The sequence below is a fragment of the Symphalangus syndactylus genome, chromosome 15 (assembly GCF_028878055.3).
Source record: "Symphalangus syndactylus isolate Jambi chromosome 15, NHGRI_mSymSyn1-v2.1_pri, whole genome shotgun sequence".
In the NCBI taxonomy this organism is placed as follows: Eukaryota; Metazoa; Chordata; class Mammalia; order Primates; family Hylobatidae; genus Symphalangus; species Symphalangus syndactylus.
The window spans coordinates 93,903,867-93,922,773 of record NC_072437.2 but is presented as its reverse complement, the minus strand read 5'-3'; positions in this window follow the sequence as shown (position 1 = coordinate 93,922,773).

The following is an 18,907-nucleotide window of genomic DNA, read 5'->3' as shown; positions in this document are numbered from 1 at the left end:
CCTGACCACACAAATTAGGAAGAAATCAAATACAACTAGCCAGAACTTTGGGTTCTCAGATATGATAGGCCTCAAAAATATGGAGAAGCTTTTTGCAAAAAGTAGACGTCACAAACAAGCATTTTGGTTAACCCCAAGGGAAGGAGAAACAAACCTCCTTAGGAATATGATTGCTAAATATTTGATGCTCAAAGTGAAATTTGAACAAGTTCCAGTGTAGAGACAGAGGCCTTACTAGAGACATAGAACCAGATAATTGTGGAATATGCTTAGGAGAATCACTAGAACTTGGAAATCCAAGATGAAGAAGAATTCAGCCAAGACTGGAACAGAGAACATTTCCTTAGCCATTCCACGCTGAGTTTTTCTCATTCTTTAGTGAGAAGATTTTTGTGGTTTATGCCAAAATGCCTTTCTATACCATGTGTGGTTTGTTGCATAAAATTAGAAGTTAACAGGAAATGAACTGGATTGGTCTTATTTTATAGCATGGGTTCAAACCCTCTTGATACCTCCTTTTGTTATCTTCATAAAGTCCTGGGTTAAGGACAGCCTCCAGCTATTATTGTAGCAAGATACCTGTGCGGGGTGGACCCCTTCATGATTGCAGTTCAAATCCTGGTGCCCGGAGTTTCCAGGTAAGCAGCAACCCTCACACAATGTTGTCTGGGTGTGCGGCGTGTGTAACAATAGTGCACCACACCCAGAAAGACGATATGCCAAAACATTAAAATATCCTACCCAGCCACTGTGTCACGTAGAACACGCATGGCCTAACACAAGCCAGTCCCTCTTAAAATGTCAGGGTCATTGACAGGGTCAATCACAGACTGACTTAATACTTGCACATTGCTCTCAACTTTCTTAGGCTGTTTACTTAAGCTGTCTCAGGCTTCCTCTCCGCCTTGGTTAACAACATGGCGGTGGGGCTTTGGCATCAGGCAAAACTGAGTTGGAATTCCATCTCTATCCCCTCTAATGACTGTGCAAGCTACTCATGTTACTCAACCTTGCTGAGTTCTTCAGAATTCTGCATCCATGCAGCCATAAAAAAAAAAAAGAACAAGATCACGTCCTTTGCAGCAACATGGATGGAGCTGGAGGCCATTATCCTAAGTGAACTAATGCAGGAACAGTAAACCAAAAATCGCACCTTCTCACTTGTAAGTGGGAGGTAAACATTGGGTACACACAGACACAAAGATGAGATCAAGAGACACTGGGGATTCCCAAACAGGGGAGGGAGAGAGGGGATTAAGGGTTGAAAAACTACCTATTGGGTACTGTGTTCATTACTTGGGTAATGGGATCATTAGAAGCCTAAACCTCAGCGTCATGCAATATACTCACGTAACAAATCTGCGCATGTACCCCCGAATCTAAAGTGAAATTAAAAGAGAAAAGAAAAAAAAAAAGAATTCCGGATCCTTAGAGAGAATTTAAGAAGCCACCCCAGGTTCAGGGGGGGAAGAGAGAGGACATAGCTGAAGGTCACCTGGTCCACATGAGCTCCACTCTAAATGCCAACTGCCGCCTCTCACGTCTTCCCTGTGTCACCCTCTCTGTCATTGCCCCTGTTGCTGATTCTTGCTTCATTCTTTCTCATCCCAGGAACCTGCTCCTAGGCCTTGACCTCTTTCCTTGATGAGCTCTTTCATTCACAGACACTTCTATGCTCACAGAATCTCTGATAACATCCTTCATGCTCACAAAGATTTCATCTTCCTTTACACACTCCCTTAACTATGTTTCTCCCTTTATAAAAATAAAAAATGGACTGGCCCTTCAATTTTATGTTTGTCCCAAATGCCCTAAATGGATGTAAGAGGGCTGCTAACTTTTCAATGTTCTCTGATCTCACTCTTACGAGGACGCGTTATCTTTTTCTTACCATTAAGGTATCTGGTCTATAGGGCAGGGTCTTGTGTTTTGTGTTCCCATCCCCTGTGTGTGTGAGAGAGAAGGCACGTGTTTTCTCGAACGTGTCTGTTTTTCTGCCTGGGATACTGGCACCACGTTGTAATCTGGATCCTGGATCCCACTTGCCCTCGAGGCCCAGCAGGACAGCTGAGCCCCTACGTGCGCTCGGCCGGCTGCACCCCTACGTGCGCTTGGCCAGCTGCGCCTTCCACTTCGGCATCCTGCTTGGGAACTTTCTCCTACATAGATGCTCCTAATTAACTCGACCTAAACCCCGGTTTCCACAGCTACGTGTTCAAATGAAAGGGCCGTGGAGACTTCGAGGATCTCCTTGCTTCCTGCGGGGGAAGATCAATTTCTCCTTCCTCCTTTAATTTGTAACCGACTTCCTCCAGGAAGCGGGCGTTCCTCAGGGCACGTCAGAAAGTAGTGGTTACATATCGGGTCTTTTACATGAGAAGTTGCAGGGTTTTAAGGAGTGCTGCAACCAGGCACTTTCCCCTGGGTCTTGCCCGTACAATCACATCTGGCTCACATCAGCTCCTGCTAACCTAACACGTGTCTCCGTGGCTTCCCCATCCTTACCGTCCAGGGCCAACCCGTCTGCAAAGCTTATTTGTTCTGTCTCATGCTCAAAACAAAAGCATGTCCCTGCTTTTGGCCCCGGCCTGCCCTCACGTTTAGAAATCACAAGGTGGATTATTGGTCTCCTGCGGTCACTTCTGGTGAAATGATGAGGGTGGCTGAGGAGGGTTTTATAAATGAGGTTTGATCAAAACCGGGGCTGGGTCCCCCTGCAGCAAACCCCTGAGGCTAGGAGTTGGAGACCAGCCTGGCCAACATGGCGAAAGCCCGTCTCTACCAAAAATACAAAAACTAGGCGTCATGGTTGCAGGCACCTGTAATCCCAGTTAGTCGGGAGGCTGAGGCAGGAGAATCGCTTGAACCCAGGAGGCAGAGGTTGCAGTGAGCCGAGATGGTGCCCCTGCACTCTAGCCTGGGTGACAGAATGAGACTGTCTAAAAAAAAAAAAATGACATAGTCATTGTCCAAATCAAGAACCTCCTGAGAACCCAGAGAGTTGGAACAGGACTGGCTGGCGCAAGGAAAGGTTTGGAATTAAGAAGCTTCTGAGCTGTGTTTAATAGCCATTCATATATTGGATGATTTAGACCTTGGTTTCCTATCGGCAAAAATGGGAGTTACCATAGGGTGGCTGCCATGTTTAAATAAGAAATTTAAAGATATTTCAGTGAAAAGAACTACATCAATTATTACTGCAATGATTGTAAGTAATATAATATAAGTAATATCCCCTTTGTGAGGATATCTATTCCTCACAAAATTTCTGAGGTGAGTACTATGATTGTCCGTGGCTGACAAGAAAAGGGCTCACAGGTTTAGGGAAGTGACAGCAAAGGGAGATAGGGATGCTGCCCGCTTGGCCTGGCTCTAGATGTTTGCCCTTAATCACCACACTAGTAGTGATAGTTATCTCCATATTGGTAATGGAGGGAACTAGTATTGGTAACTAGTAGTGATGGTTATCTCCAATTGGTAATAATTGGTAATTATTACCAATTATTATTACAAATAATTGGCTTCTTACCAATATTCCAATTTAGTAATCATTGGTAATTAGTGCAATGTATACTTTTTATAAATGATAAATTGCAAATAAAATTCATGTTCATTGTAAAAAAAAACTCACACAACAGAAATATTGTAAGTATTTAAAGTAAAAAGTGGTAGGCCAGTCCCCCGAGAAGGGTGTCGGCTGTTTGATAAACATCCATTCAGACTTTTTTTTTGATGCCTGTACACTGAAGGCTGTTTGTTTTCACAAAAGTTAAATCATACCTTATGCATTGTTCTGCATGACAGTTACATCTTTTTTTTTAAGATGAAAGCAATGTGGGGTAGTGGCTAAGTGCAGGCTTTGGCATCTGAGCTGTGTTTAAGTCTCCAACCCCTCCTAGTAGAGCTGCATGTCTCTGGGCTAATTATTTAACTTCTTTAAGTCTCATCTTTAAAATGGGTCTCATGCGAGAAGACACACGCATGGGCAACAAGCATATGAAAAACTGCTCCACATGACTGATTATTAGAAAAATGCAAATCAAAACCATGGTGAGATACCATCTCACACTAGTCGGAATGGCTACTATTAAAAACTCCAAAAATAGCAGAGATTACGGAGAAAAGAGAGCACTTATATTGCTGGTGGGAATGTAAATTAGTTCAGCGACTGTGGAAAGCAGTTTGGAGATTTCTCAAAGAATTAAAACAGAACTACCATTTGACCCAGCAATCCCATTACAGGGTATATACTTAAAGGAATATAAATCACTCATCACTCACGAGGTCAGGAGTTCCAGACCAGCCTGACCAACATGGTGAAACCCCGTTTCTACTAAAAATACAAAAATTAGCCGGGCGTGGTGGCGGGTGCCTGTAATCCCAGCTACTCAGGAGGCTGAGGCAGGAGAATGGCGTGAACCTGGGAGGCGGAGGTTGCAGTGAGCCGAGATCACGCCCCTGCACTCCAGCCTGGGTGACAGAGTGAGACTGTCTCAAAAAAAAAAAAAAAATCACTCATCATAAAGATACATGCACGCATGTGTTCATTGCAGCACTGTTCACAATAGCGAAGACAGGAAATCAACCTAGATGCCCATCAACAGTGGACTGGATAAAGAAAATGGGGTACATGTACACCATGGAATACTACACAACCATAAAAAAGAACAAGATCATGTTCTTTGCTGCAACGTGGTTGCAGCTGGAGTCCATTATCCTAAGCAAATTAATGCAGGAACAGAAAACCAAATACTGCATGTTCTCATTCACAAGTGGGAGCTAGACACTGAGTACATATGGACATGAAGAAGGGAACCATAGGCACTGGGGCCTACTTGAAGTTGGAGGGTGGGAGGAGGGTGAGGATTGAAAAACTACCTAATCAGGTACTATGATCACTATCTGGGTGATGAAATAATTTGCACAGCAAAACCCAGCAACATGCAATTCACCCATGTAACAAATCTGCACATAGGTACCCCCAAACCTAAAATAAAAGTTGGAAGGAAATAAATAAATAAATATGTAACTATTTAATTTTAAAAGATGGGACTCATGCTATTTACCTTTCAGTGTCCTTATGATGATTAGAGATGACAGATGTAAAATTGCCAGGCACGTATTAAGTAGTGGGGGTGATTATTATTTTTAATAAGTTATTTAAATTCTGGAGCATTTTTCATTCTTGAACTGCAAAACAAGGTGGGTTGTATTCTATAAAGATACTCTCTTAGATGCTTTATTCTGATGAATTCTCAGTGGTGTTCATTCCTGTTTTCTTTTTTAAGTCAGAGGTTTTCGACCTTCAATGCAAATTACAATTACTTGGGAGGCTTTAAAAAATCCCAAACCAGGCCACACTGCAGAATAACTACATCAGAATCTCTGCTCTTGGGACTTAAACATTAGTCTTTTTCTAAAGTTCTCCAGGTGATCCCAGTATTCAGGCAAGCAAGAGAATCATCACATTGTATGGTACTCTCTGTGCTCCCAAGAAATAAACATAGAGACAGGAAGGGAATGGATTTCATTTGCTGAATATATTTGAATCCAACAGTTTATTACTTTTCTTTTCTCAATGCAGTATAATTAATATTTAAATACACATGCAGAGTGAGAACCAGATAAATTAAATCAAACAAAATATTATAAATTGTAAAGTATATTCTATATTTTTCATTATAAAAATACAAAAAATAAAATTTAAATATAAAAATTAGGCTGGGCGTAGTGGCTCATGCCTGTAATCCCAGCACTTTGGGAGGCCAAGGTGGGCAGATCACCTGAGGTCAGGAGTTTGAGACCAGCCTGGCCAACCCCACCTCTACTAAAAATACAAAAATTAGCTGGGTTTGGTGGCACGTGCCTGTAGTCCCAGCTACTTGGGAGGCTGAGGTGGGAGAATCGCTTGAACCCGGGAGGTGGAGGTTGCAGTGAGCTGAGACTGCACCACTGCACTCCAGCGTGGGCAACAGAGTGAGACTCCATCCCCACTCCCAAAAAGAAATTATAGTCCTACCACCTTAAAATATACATATACTTTATATATAAGTATACATATATTTGTATATTTTATATATATACATTTTTACTGGTGTCTAGTGTAGATCGATTTTTTTCTATAACAGACTTTATTTATTTATTTATTGATTTTTGAGACAGGGTCTCTCGCTCTGTCGCCCAGGCTGGAGTGCAGGGGCAGCATCTCGGCTCACTGCAACCTCTGCCTCTCGAGTTCAAGCGATTCTCCTGCCTCAGCCTTTCAAGTAACTGGGATTACAGGCACTCACCATGCCCAGCTAATTTTTGTATTTTTTAGTAGAGATGGGCTTTTGCCATGTTGGCCTGGCTGGTCTCGAACTCCTGACCTTTGGTGATCCACCCACCTCGGCCTCCCAAAGTGCTGGGATTACAGATGTGAGCCACCCTGCCCAGCCTATAATACACTTTAAAATACGTAATTATATCCAATATTATAATTCCATATACCTTTTTATTAGTGAAGAAATTAAATCATAGAGGAATTGGCTTCAGGCTAACAGCTCAGCAGCTAGGAGGACCCTGCTGCTCTCAGCTAAGTGCAATTCCTTATAAAGTTGTCTACAGTAGGGAGTGTACATTCATTTAAACTCTTTTTGTTACGTTGATTTATTTTTTCCTTTGGATTGAAGTAACTCAGTGGGAAAGTGAAGAAAGGCATTGGCTGGGATGAGGAGAGAAGGAAAGAGAGTCATTTCCAAGTGTGACTATGAAGCGGATTGTAGTAATTTGTCTTCCATAGTGAAACCCCTACTTAAGCTCCTTATAAAACCTCTGGAAAAAAAAAAAAGCACATGCAACAGGCAACAGTGGCCACCTGCAAATGGGGATACACGTGGCTGGGGAGAGGATTCACCTTGAATACCACATTCACACACTACTTCTCAAACAAAAACTGCATCATTGAAAACAATCTGTCCTTTAATACCAGTAACTACTCTCCATTGTCGCTTCTCTGGGATAAGCGCTAAGTTTATCTGTGTTTTCTCGTTTGGCTTATTTATGCATTTACCTGGTAATGATACTTGCATAAATAAACAGATAGTTCTTGACCTCTGGAAGCATACTGATAAATCAGCCCACAGACATGCGGAGGAACCATGGACAAACAGCAGACAATTCACTTGGTGCCAGCTACAAGGAAGGTGTATTTGAGGGAATGCATCGTGGGTGGAACATACTTAGTCAGGGTGGGGTCACAAGGAAATCACCTTTCTTGCCGAAGAGATTCCAGGGAAGACGGGAAGATTGTGGAGGTGGTTTCAATGGCCAAGGAGACATTTGTGAAGTATGGGGGAGGAAGGATGGTACAGACACAGGTGTAGCCTCAGAGGTGACTTAGCCAGAACACTGTTGCAGCTGACCAGGGGCTCATCGCATGGAGATCCCACAAATGACAACAAGAGAATATTTGATTAGACATTTGAAGGAATGGAGGGAACACGTCGTGAAGGTGTCTGGGAGGGTAATGTTCAAGTGTGGAAGCAGCCATTGCGAAGACTCTGGGGCAGAAATGTGCTTGACATATTCAGGAGACGGTAAAGAAGCTGTTGCGGCTGAAGCAGAGGGAACTATATTACTCTCTAATCCAAACTGTAAGCTCCTTGAGGTCAGAGACCATGTCTGCCTGGCTCAAGGTTTTGCCCCTAATGTCTCACACTGGGGTCAGCGTATGCTCTAACTGAATTAATTCGCATCTTACAATAGCTTCCCCACTGATGTAGTTTCACCCATCAGATTCTGAATGGGATAGACAGTGAGCCTCTGAACAAAGGTAGATTTGGGCCACAGAGGAACTGGATTTATAAAACAAGAATAGCAAACACTTGGGGGGTTGAGAATCAACCTGACGGGTACTGCTTGATGCTCCAGTGATCAAAGTTGACTATGGAAGAAGGCTCTGGAAATGACTTCTTATAACCATACCAGGTTATATATATGCACTCTTTCAGATGACTAATGACTTAATATGAGATAAAAACAACATCCTCTACTTACTCTGTGCCTAATACTTCACTAAGTGTTTTAGTGGAATTAGCTTTACATGATTGTTGTGGAGATTAAATGGGACATCTCCATTTTACAGATGAACAAACTGACTTTTAGACTTGCCTGAGGTCACACAAACAATGGCAGAGACAAGTAAGGAGCCTGGGCAGTGCGATTCTGAAGTCTTTAACGTTAAACCCTGTTCCATAATTGCCTCCCTCCTCTTCTTGTCCCATGGTGGTGGGATGGTCTTATTATCGTGGCATGGACAAGCCAGTGAACGAAGGTACAGAGAATAAACCTTAAATCTCAGATTGGAGTCCCACTTTAGTGTATTTTTGAATCAAATGATGGCAACCACCCCCAATGTTTGTCTTCTGGCTTGGGGTCTAGTCCTCAGAAATGAGGGCAAGAAGAAGCTACAATGAGAGGGACGTCTTTATCAAGGAATCTATGACCTTGAGGCTTGAAATTGACTGAGAAAAGCACCCCTGACTAGGAGGGAGCCCAGTGATAAAAGGAAGTAATGCCTAACAAGGGAACGCCTGGATGTTTTCATGGAAAATGGCAGCACAGTCCTGGAAAATCCCTGTCATGCCTTATCTCTCCAAGACACAGATGAGATGAGATGCGTGGTATTCCCACTGAGACATGCACTGACAGGAAATTAGGGTGGCTGGGAGGGCAGAAGCACCCACCTAAAGGATCGAGGTATGCCTCCAAAATCAACAGCCATTGATTCATTAACTTACAAGTAAAAACACAATGGAGATGTTTTGGCTATTGACACATGGCCCTGCCACTGAGGCCCAGCAATGTCAATTAGGAAGGAAACGGTTGAATGCAAGTTCTTTAGGTTGTCCGTGTGACCTCTAACACAATCACAGGCCTATTCAAAGGGTGTATGGAACTAACAGTGAGATGACTAACTCAAACCCGGACAGCGGCTAAGAGTGGTGAGTTCCCTGAGAAGTCCTTTAAAAGGAAGAATGTGGGCTTTCCCATCTCTATCTACTTCCCTCTGGAGAGTCTTTAAAGAAATCAAAGAGACTGAAGACAGGAAGTAGGCTTTATCCTGTGATCTCACCACATCCCACTTGGTGCTTTAGTGCCAAACAGAGGCCTCTTCCCTGATGTGATAAGAGCTGCTTTCTTGAAGATCTGAGTGGTCCTTGGCGCTTATGGCAGTCTTGTCAGCAGGATGTTGGCCGCTGGATCAGAGGCTGAATCCTAATCTCTGGGAAAGCCCTGTGGGTAAAACCGTGAAGAGTTGATATGAATGCAAAACAGTGAATGAACCCATTCCCCAGATTACAGGAAAATGGGGGATGAATGGAAGATGCTTGGGCCAGTTCCTTACAGTATCGCCAAAGACTTTAACACCAGGCTAGATCGACTTCCTGCCCTTTAATTTAGCTTCTGAATTTTCTGTGAGAACACAGATATCTTTATCAGGATAGACAATATATGCACATTAATTCCTCAAAGGAGGGGAAGCGCACTGAAACACATCAGGATGAAAACAAAACACACCAGGGCAAGCGACAGTGAGGAAAACTACAAAACATCTGCCTCCATCTGGTCTAAAGGCAGGGCCATTAGTGCAGGATGTGGCACCAATTTAGAGCTGATTGCCAGAAAGCCCGTTACTCTGATCTTTGTGGACCACAGCATGAAGTTTGTGGGCTTGAAAGCACAATGTTGGTGTTTTTGTGTGTGTGTGAATATGTTAAGGAAGAAATTGAAAGTGAGTAATCAATGTCAGGAAGTCACATCTCTTTTTCAGACATGACACATGTTTATTGTTAATGTGGTTCTAATGTCCCTCACCAGCAGAAAGAGTACTGAACTAAGAGTGAGGCCCAAAACCTGGCTCTGGTTTTGGGTTTTCCACTAAGTGGATGGCCTTCAGTGTTTCAAGTCAGTTGGGATTTTAGAGCCTGCAGTTTGTAATGCCTTGGGCTAAACACACTGGGAGATATAAAGATGAACAATCCAAGACATCTGTCCTCAAACTTGCATCCAAATTGAGCAGACAGGCAAATGAAAGAAAAAAAAAAAGAAAACCACTGACAGCATAAGGGAGGGGGTGGTAGGTGTTAAAATAAAAGTACAACATGTTAAGATAATAGGAAGCTGGAGGAGATTGATTTCAACTGGCAAGATATTTAATAGGCATAGAGGGATTACATTCTAGGTGGAGGAAATAGCATTACAACCTGGCAGATTTCTAAAAACAGAACCACAGTGAGATACCATTTCACACTCATTAGATGGCTACTATAAAAAATAATTAACATGTGTTGGTGAGGATGTGGAGCAGTTGGAACTCGTGTGCACTGTTGGTGGGAATGTAAAATGATGCAGCCACTATAGGAAACAGTATGACAGTTCCTTGAAAAATTGAAAATAGAGCTACCATATGATCCAGCAATTCCACTTCTAGGTATATACCCCAAAGAATTGAAAGCAGAATCTCAAGGAGATATTTGTACACTCATGTTCATAGTAGCATTATTCATAATAGCTAAAATGTGGAAGCAACCAACCCAAGTGCCCATTAACAGTGAATGGATAAACAAAATGCGATACATACATGCAATGAAACATTATTTAACCTTACAAGGAAATTCTGACACGTGCTACAACATGGATGAACCTTGAGAATATGATGCTAAGTGAAATTAGCCAGTTACCAAAAGATAAATACAGTAGATTCCACTCATATCGAGGTACTTAGTCATCAAATTTATAGAGACAGAAAGTAGAATGGTGGTTCCCAGGGCCTGGGATTAGGGAGGGGAAGTGAGGAGTTATTTAATGGATACAGAGTTTCAGTTTTACAAGAGGAAAAGGGTTCTGTGGGTGGATGGTGGTGGATGATAACACCACAATGTGAATATACTTAATGCCACTGAGCTGTACACTTGAAGATAATCAAGGTAGTAAATTTTAGATTATGTGTATTTTATCACAATACAAAAACAAACAAGAAGAGGCAGGGTAGATTTAAGAGAAAAGAGTTTGTGAGCCAAGGGTTTAGGAGATAAAGACCGATCAGGGCTCTTGGAGAGGGTCTTGAGCCAGAGCAAGCCAAGTTTTTTGCCACATGGTACCTACCAATGAGAGGGGAGAGGAAGAAAAAAATAAACTCAAGATAGGCCATCTATGGGGAGAAATACATTTTGTCTCGGAAATGACCCAATAAATGTCATGGTCATATTTGTTATCAGTACGTTTTATGAGTTTTTGCTATAAATATGGTATTTTGGAATATCCCAGTGCCATTTGGGATAAGATAGATTCTTATCCCATCTGAGAAAAGTCTTGTGGGGCCACACCATGCTCCATTCCCACGACCCAGACAAGCAACTTTCTATCTGGATGTGAACCAGGTGAATATCCCAGATGGCACATCTAAATCAGAATTAGAGGAGGGCCGAATATAGGGACACTTTACAAAGATGTGAGTGGAGCGTAGGGGACCCATGAGGAAGAGAGCAGTGTTGTGGAGCAAGTAACTGGGACTGTTACCAGCCCCTGACCTACAGGGTGAGGAGAGGGAGTGGGTACTGGCTCTGGAAGGAAGGGGCCACATTGCTCAGTGGCTGCCTTCGGAAGTACAGTGACATTGGTGCCCTGCTGCAGCCAGTCCTAGACGATCCCACAGGGAACGAACCTCGGAAAAAAGCAAGCCTGAACTCACTCCTATCTGGGACCTCCTGCCAGTGTTCCTCAGCTGCCAAGGCTGAAAGGGAAACCCGTGGCTAAGCGGCCTGTCTGATGTCGTCCAGGGCTCTCTAACATCAGCACTCCCTGGAAGGCCTGGTACAACACAGATTGCTGGACCCCACCCCAACGTTTCTGATTCAGTAGGTTCTGGTGAGGCCTGAGAATTTGCATTTTCAACAAGTTAACAAGTGGGGACCACACTTTGAGAACCACTGACGTAGCCCATGCAGATCAGCCTCCTAGAACAAACAGCAGAAGAAAGATGGAGGTAGATTTGCAAAGGCAAACACCTATTTAATTTAATTTAATTTAATTTAATTAAGGATGCTGATGGACCCCATATCAGTGTCAAAATCTTTGCAGGCCTCAGTTTCCGTGCCTATACAATACTCAGTTTCCTTGCTTACTTTGTGAAGTGTCCCCTATATTCAACTCTCCTCTAATTCTAAGCCCTCCTATCTCTAAAAGAGACCTGTAAGATGCCTTCTAACTCATTCTGTGATCCCATGGACGCAGAGCGGCAGTACCTAAAGCTCCATCTCTTGAATGACCATGAAGATAGTACTTCCTTGTACGAGTGAAGCAGTTACTATTGCTATAGACGTCTAGTGGTTTGTAGAGTCATGTGATGCATTATGTGGATAGATTTGTGTTTTCTAATTGTTTTTCCTATTTGATTTAAAACACTTTGGACAGGACATATACAACGACCTTTCCAGAATATTTCTCTATAGACAAAAGAAGGCATTCACTACATCAGATAACCTGTGCTCCAAAATAGGCAGGTCCCATTTGATTTGTGCAAAATCAGACATCAGGGAGATCATTTTAAATATTACAAGAGAATGCACCTAATTAATAAAAGTCCAGTGGGTTTATACTAACTATGCCTGTAAAATTGCTATTCAGTGTTGCCTATGAAATACTTTTCTCTTTTCCAGAGCTCATTTGTTAGAATCAAAAGACCCCCGTGGTCCTCCAGGTCACTGGTGACTGCACATGTGTAAGTGTGTACACGGGCTCTGAGTGTTTACGCATCTCTTCACGGGTGTTTGATTTTGTGTCCCATATATTTACAGTGATGCAGATGATATATGGGCATTGCTGAAAGGGTTTGGAAAATACTCATCTGTTCTTTGGTTCCCATTTTTTCTTTCAATTAACAACAACAAAAACAACAACCAAAAAAACCCTTTTCTTAAGTTCTTATGCAATGGCTGGTTGAAAATAGATCTCCTCCCAGAAGTCTCCTTCTTCCTGCAGCCTCCAGGAATCTTAAAATGTCTTTTAAACAATCATTTTGCTCTCTCTTCAGGATGTCTCTGACCCAGAAATTTAAGCTGCTCTTAAGTTACTGATTTACGTATTCATTCACGGATCTGTGGCTATGAAGTCCATCTGTGGCTTAAGGATACGTGAGTAAGTCATGGGGAAGATTTCAGTTGGGATATTTCTGTCTGGATTCTGGGAGATTAAAGACTTTCAGGTGCCTTTAGGGTAGATCTTTCATTAAGAGCTTTCAGAGACGTGGGCCCATGGAATAGCCTCCTCTATAGATCCATTTCATTCATTCAACAAACTTTTCTGAGTACCCACGATAGTGCTCTAGAAACCCATCATGGTGTGTGGTACGGACTCCTCATGTAGCAGACTTAAACCTGTATGTGAGGTACATGAGGAGCCAGAGTCAAAGTGATGAGCTCTCCCAATAGACTTCTAGGGCCCCTGGGGACAGACACTTGTTCATTTCATGACCGTGTATCTAGCTACCTAGCACATACTGGGTTCTCAGTAAGTATTTATTGACTGAGTGCAGTAATGGAAAAATAAACAAAGAGCTGTGGGGACATCGAGGTAGGACTGCTTCATCCTCCCTAGGGGGGTCCGGGATGGGCACCAGCTCACTAGGAGAAGAAGGGAGAGGCCTCTGTACCCTTGTCTTCCTAGGAGGCCGTGAGCAGCCCTCGCTCTGTACTTAAAGGTTCAATTTGTTTTGACAAACCAAAGAGACAAACAAAACAAGCCTGAATTTTATTCTAGACATATTACCTCAAGCTTCTAGGGTCAACAACCTGAAAATGTCTGCAGACCTTTTGCATGGAATTGCCACTCATGGTTCACTTGACTCTAGGTGGGGAGGTGACAGATTCAAGCCAAATTACTTGTAACTTCAAAATTCATTGATTGTGAACTGAAGGGACCTGAGCATCATCCTTCTGAAGAATATACAGAAGGTATTAAATGAGCTGGAGCCCCTGCCTGCCCTCTTCTTGTTCACTTGTTATTTTTACCTGGGCATGGACCTGGGATGGGGCAGAATATTAGGGGATGAAGGTGAATATGGTGAGTAGAACCATAAAGCCAGAAATTTCTTTTAAATAAGAAGAAAAAGGAAACTCCCAGTCAACTTACAGTCTTCTGGGAATTGCCTGATTCTGGATTAGGGAGGCAGGGGAGTTCTGTTGATTCAAGGGAAAGGCATGCTTGACATGGGAGTGTAAGAAGAGAGAGAAACTTTGCTTGTTTGTTCTTTCTGTTCCTGTAACCAGCCACAGACTGAAATAAACTTAGAAACCCAGTGGTCGCTGGAGAGCAGCTCACGAGAGCCAAACATTAAGTTTTCAGGAAATTTACCAAGCGGCTGATAAACACATCCATTACTAAAAATTATACAAACTTACAATTAAATAAATTATATTAAAAATAAAAGTGTTAAATGCTCAAAACTCATAATCATTACATGTTTTACTATTTGGTATGCTTTTGAGGTTATTTATATCTGTTAAATCTGTATGGTGGAAATGTTATAGGTGGAATGTTACCACCCGTCTCTTCCTCAACCCTATGCTCAGTGGCCTCATGTTTCTCCACCCCCACCAGAGTCAGCTATTAAACATTTACTAGCACATCACTCACTGCAAAAGACTCTCAGAAGTTTCTTAGGAATAGATTTGCTTAAATTTCCATGGGCCTTGGGGTGCTGTGGGCAGTCCAGTTTGGTGGCCTCTGAGGACAGCTATCCTGAGCAATGTGTGCTGGACCATAATATTGGCCCTTCATTTGCAGCACAATTGTTGTGTATTGGGGCATTATGACATTCTGTAGTTGGAAATATTTCATTATGTAATGAAATAGAAAATAATTCAGAAGAGAGTGTTAACAGCTTTTTAATATATAATTCACAGACCATATAATTCACTCGTTTAAAGTGTACAATGATTTTTAGTATATTCACAAAGTTGTGCAGCTGACACCACAATCAATTTTAGAACATGCTCAACACCCTAAAAAGAAACGCTGGGGCTGGGCACAGTGGCTCACGCCTGTAATCCCAGCACTTTGGGAGGCTGAAGCAGTCGGATCACCTGAGGTCAGGAGTTCAAGACCAGCCTGGCCAACATGGTGAAATGCTGTTTCTACTAAAAATACAAAAATTAGCCAGGAGTGGTAGTGCATGCCTGTAATCCCAGCTACTTGGGAGGCTGAAGCAGGAGAATCGCTTGAACCCGGGAGGCAGAGGTTGCAGTGAGCCGAGATCGTGCCATTGCACTCCAGCCTGGGCAACAGAGTGAGATTCCGTCTCAAAAAAAAAAAAGAAAAGAAAAAGAAAAAAAGAAACCCTGTGCCCATTAGCAGTCACTCTCCATTTCCCCCAGTCTTCCCTCTCCTCTCCCTCCAAGAATGAGGCAACCACTAGTCTTCTTTTGGTCTCCAGAGATTTGTCTATCTGGACATTTCATGTAAATGGCACCATACAATAGATGGCTTTTCTGACCCACTTCTTACACATAACATAATGTTTTCAAGGTTCATCCATGTTGCAGCATTTGTCAGTACATTCTTCATTCCTTTTTATTGCTGCATAATATTCCCTTGGTTGGATATGTTACCTTTTTTTATCCTTTCATCAGTTGATGGATATTTGGATTGTTTCCACTTTTTGACTATTATGAATAAATGCTGCTATGAATATTCATGTACAAGATTTTATGTGGGCATAAGTTTTCATTTATGTTGAGTATTCACCTACCTAGGAGTGAAACTGTGGGGGTAATATGCTAACTCTGTGTTTAACTATTTGAAGAACTGCAAAATATTTTCCAAAGAGGACGTACCATTTTACATTTCCACCAGCAATGTACAAGGGTTCCAGTCTCTCTACACCCTCACCAATAATTGTTATCTGATTTCTTTATTTTAGGCATCCTAGTGGGTGTGAGATGGTATCTCACTGTGGTTTCGATTTGTATTTTCTTAATGACTAGTAATGTTGAGCATCTTTTCGTGGGCTTATTGGCCATTTGTATATCTTCTTGGGAGAAATTTTCATTCCAATTATTTGCTCATTTTTATATCGAGTTGTCTTTTTTATTGTTGAGTTGTAACACTTCTGGATTCAAGTTGCTTATGAAATATATGATTTGTAATTTTTTTCTCCCATTGTGTGGCTTTTCTTCACTTTCTCGATTAGTGTCCTTTGAATCACAAAGGTTTCTAATTTTGATGGAAGTCCAATTTATTTCTGTGGTTGTCGTGCTTTTGGTATTATATATCTAAGAAGGTTTTGCCTAACCCAAGTCCACAAAGACTTACTCCTGTTTTCTTCTAGGAGTTTTGTAGCTTTAGCTCTTAAATTTACGTCTATGATATATTTGGAGGAATTTTTGTGTACAGTGTAAGGGAAAGATCCAACTTTATTCTTTTGCATGTGGACATTCAGTTGTCCTAGCACCATTTGTTGAAAATAATATTATTTCCATATTGAATTCTCTTGGCATGGAATAGATTTTGAAGTGTTACCTTACTTTTTCACCTGATGCTACTCCTAATTTCTTTAAACATCTATTTATTTCCATTAATCATTTCGGGCCTCATAGCTCAGGCTGCTTGGCCAGGCCTTCCCCTGAGGCACCCATTTTAACACACACTGGTGTATAGAGCCCAGACAGGAGGCGCTCTCTAATCTCCATGTGCATTAGCCAGGGTAGACCAAGTACTGTAACAAACAGCCTCCTGCATCTCAGTGGCCCAACACAATCGAAGTTTATTTTTCTCTTATTGTAGTCCCGTGTGAATTGGTGGAGGAAGGGATGCTCCATGCACGTACTCAGGACTCAGTCTCCTTCCAGCAAGAGGCTCTTCTGTCACCTAGGGCTTTATAGTCCTCTTTTTTCCCTTAGCTGCTGACCAGACCCAGATGGTCGGGTCTGCTGTCCCCAAGGGCTTATTGTCCTTCACTAGATCTTCTGGATCTGGCCAGTAGTCAAAGGAAGAAAGAGAGAGAACATGGAGAATCTTGCAGGAGTTTTTTTAAGGGCCAGGCTTGGAAGCAGCACACATCATTCCTAATTTCCCAGGATTCATCATATAGCTCCAACTGGCTGCAAGATAAACTGAAAAATGTCGACTCACTGTATGCTGGGAGGAAGAAGAGACAGGATTTGGTGAACATACAGCAGTCTCTGCCGTAACATCTATATAATCTATTTTAAGAATTGACCCCCAAAAATTATGAGTGTGAATATGTTTGCTCCTAGCTGCTGCAGAAACCCTCCACCTCCAATCTCCCTCCTCCACATTCTGTGACAGGGGACTATCTCTCCAGCAGCTCAGTTGCAGTTTGTGTGAGCCCCCTTGGAAGGCAGTTGCTGGTTTGAAGAAAGGCAAAGATCTGTCTGAGTGGAACAGAGAGCAGAACTGCAGCAGAGTCTATGGGAAATCCAGTAGAAAATTCCAGGGGGAGGGAGCTGGTTTCCTGAAACTTTAAGCTCAAGGGGACCTGAACAATATATCATGGCAAATCCTTGGGCGTTGAGTATGCTAAGGTTATAGTCTGTATTATGAATTTGGATCTTGTAAATGTCCATTTATTGAATGTCATAAACTGAGGGATTATGAACAAATGAGGCATGAAGACAGAGCGAGGTTCTCCTGTCTGGAAAGAACTAGGATTGAAATTTCGTGGGCCTCTGATTAAACTGTGCTTTTGTTGCATGTCATATGAGACACTGATTTTTCCTTGTCTCTTCTATATTCTTCTGCTGAAGCTGAAGTCCTTTCTTCCACTCTGCCATTCACAGGAGTAGAAGCAGCAACTACATGTTTTCCAGAGCCATCATTAAGAAAATGAGAAGGTGCCAGGTCTCTCCTATACCATGTGCTGTCCCCGGTAAACTAGCCCCATCCTTTTGTCTTTTCCTCATGGAGGCCTCAACTGCTGGTCCCCTTTGGAAGGGCTCCAAGCCCCCTGCACCTCACTCTAAGTCTGGGCCCTAAACTGAACTGATACCCATGTTAGAGGAAACATATTTGTGCATTTCTGAAAGACTCAATTTGCCAACTTTTCAGAAAATCACAGACCCCATCTGTGATTTGCTCCTTCACTAGTGATTTTGAATAATATCGTATGTGGATGGGCGTTTGCTTCCTTCTACTCTGACTGTCCCTTGAAATGTGTCTCGGGCCACACCCTCTACCTGGAACACCCGCTTCACTCCAAAAGCCCCCTCCTACCAATATTCAAATAATTCTAAAATCACGCTTCTCTCACAGAGCCTTTCCCAGTAAGCTGGACCAGGATGATGGTTCTCTCCTCTCCCCACCCCCAAAACCCATCCTGTCTAGACCTGCCATGCACGGGTCATTCGTCACACAACCACACCAAAAACTCTTGCACCATTTCTTTATTCATTACATTTCACTAATTAATACATTTGTTATTTGTCTCAGGCTGGTTTGCCCAGTTGTAGCTGTCAGTCTGAATCAGTGAGTTCTATCTGACACTGCAAACTTCTAGAATAAGGGATCCTTTCATTCTTGATTATAGCCACCAATAATCATGTTCTGTTTTTTCTTGGGTTCTGGCCTGTGGCCACACAAAGCATCAGAACTGAAGTGCTGCCTTTAGCTCCCACAATGCATATGGTGACTAAAGGGAAAGAAGGGAAAGTGGAGTGAGCCCAACAGATACTGAGACCATTTATCATGGGCCCTGATTTAAACATAGCACCTTAGGGATTCTTACCTGAAGCCAGTGAGGAACATAGCTTCATCCTTATTTTCTAGATGAGACTCAGAGAGGTTAAGTAGCTTGCCCAAAATCAAACCCTAAATTCTGGAACCATTATGCAAATCATGTCTCTCTGAT